General features: G+C 47.1%; 1 pseudogene; it reads right to left on the bottom strand.

The window, feature by feature from the left end:
- Window positions 1-1,067: 1,067 nt before the first annotated feature.
- Window positions 1,068-1,776, bottom strand: LOC141488202 (guanidinoacetate N-methyltransferase pseudogene; annotated as a pseudogene).
- Window positions 1,777-1,999: the final 223 nt, after the last annotated feature.

Raw genomic sequence — 1,999 nt, forward strand, 5'->3', positions numbered from 1 at the left:
TGATGAAAGGGGACACTCCAATGAAGAAATTTCCTGTACCGATGCAGATCTGCAGCTTAATCTGAAGAAGATTCTTAGAGGAACCAGGCTCTGTGACTTGCCCAGAGTCACACGGGTACGCACCGGAAGTGAGACAAGAACCTGGATCTTCTCTAGTAGATCCAATGCCTCTCTACCATCTATAACATGTGCCTACTCTTTGCTCCGCCCATCTCAAAGGAAAGGGGTTAACCGGCCACACAAGGAAGTATTAAGCATTAAGTATTAGGCACTGTGCTATACCCTGAGGCTACAAAGAAAGATAAAAACATTTTTCCTGATCCCAAGGGGTGCTATGGAGACCCCAGCAGCCACCCAATCTAATTCAGCTGTCATCTGAACAAGAATCCCATCCCCAACAAGTAGATGTTGACTCTTTAAAGCCCTCCAATGAGGGAAAACCTCATAATAGGAGCATTTGACCCCTAGACTCACTATTGGATCAGCATTACTCTTGTCTAAAATGGGGTATAAACCCCTCAAAGCTAGGGGGGGCAAGCTCTAGACTTCTCTGGACTTCTCCAGCACCATTTTGAGCATTTGATAAGCCCTACATAAAAGGGGAAGCCTATTTCCTTAAAACAATTCCTCGGAGAGACTTTTGGTGAAGAACATTCCATATAGGTAGCCTAATTATTAACTTTCCTGTCAAGCAGGTACACATACCTTTTCTACAAATGAAACAAATTAAGGCCCTGAGTGGCTTTCAAGGACTAAGATGGTAGACAAATCAAAAGACAGAAAAATCCTAAACCTTAACATCTAGCATTGGGCTCAACCCAGAGCTTAATATGCTTTTGTTGGATTAAAACAGAAGCCTCTTTACTACTCTTGGGGCCTTGAGTCAGGAGTTAGGCCTAGAGAGTCCCTCAATCCCTTGCTTACTCTTTGCCTCTCTTCTTGTGTCAAGTTCCTCTGTCAAGTACTGTTAATATGTTGTCTGGGATCTACTGAGCAAACCTAGCAGGCTAGAGTCCCTGGTGCCCCCAGTCCAGGGTCAGCCTGGTAGGAAGAGAAAACTGGCATCTTCAGTGTTTGAGAACTGTTGGGGTGATCATCTTGGGGAAGGAGTAGTAGCGGCATTCCTCAGGGGCACTAGGTCCATCACAGTAGTGCTGATATTCTCTTTCTTGAAACCTGCCTCCACCAGGGCTTCAATCTGGGTCTCCTCAAACATCTTTTTGATATCCGTGTACTTAGTCTTCAGCAGTTCTCCATAGGATGTGAGATTGCAATAAGTGAGGACACCCCCAGGCTTCAGCAGGTGGAAAGCATGAGCCTTGATGAAGTTGAATTGATGGGTATGCCAGGTCTCCTCAGAGAGGGGATAGGTGTCATATAGAATTCCATCAAAATGTCCATCAAGCAGATTGGACACCACCTCTTCCCACAAGCCTTTCAAGGGGACAACCTTATGGGGCTGATGCTGGGCCCACTCCTGAAGCTGCTGGAAGATGCCATCATTGCACTCAACGATCCAATGCTCCTGGATGTTGGCTTCTTGCACTTTGCTGGCCGAAATGGCCATTCCAAAGCTGACTTCCAGGACCCTTCCCCTTCAGGAGGTGGTGGCGGCCAGCGAGTGCATGTAGGGGGTCTCCCAGCGCTCCATCACCAGCTTGCCCAGGATCTGCAGGTGCGTGTCGGGCCATGGTAGCCAGCGGGCGCCCCGGCCCAGGAGGGCCGGCAGTCCTCGCCCGCCTGGAAGATGGGCGCCGGGGCAGCCTGGCCAGCCATGGTCTGCTCTTGTATGCTTCTTTTATGTCAGATAATTAACCCCATTCTTGCTCTCCTTTCCCTCTTCTTCCAGTGCATCCTTCTTTATCACTCCTCAATTTTATTTTATCTTTATAGATATCATTCCATCATAGTCATTGTTCACTGTCTGTATAATGAGAAAATTTTTAGAAGTCACAAATAGCATCTTTCCATAAAGGAAAGCAAACCTTATTGAATCTCT

Source organism: Macrotis lagotis, chromosome 1 (genome assembly GCF_037893015.1).
Source record: "Macrotis lagotis isolate mMagLag1 chromosome 1, bilby.v1.9.chrom.fasta, whole genome shotgun sequence".
Taxonomy (NCBI): Eukaryota; Metazoa; Chordata; class Mammalia; order Peramelemorphia; family Peramelidae; genus Macrotis; species Macrotis lagotis.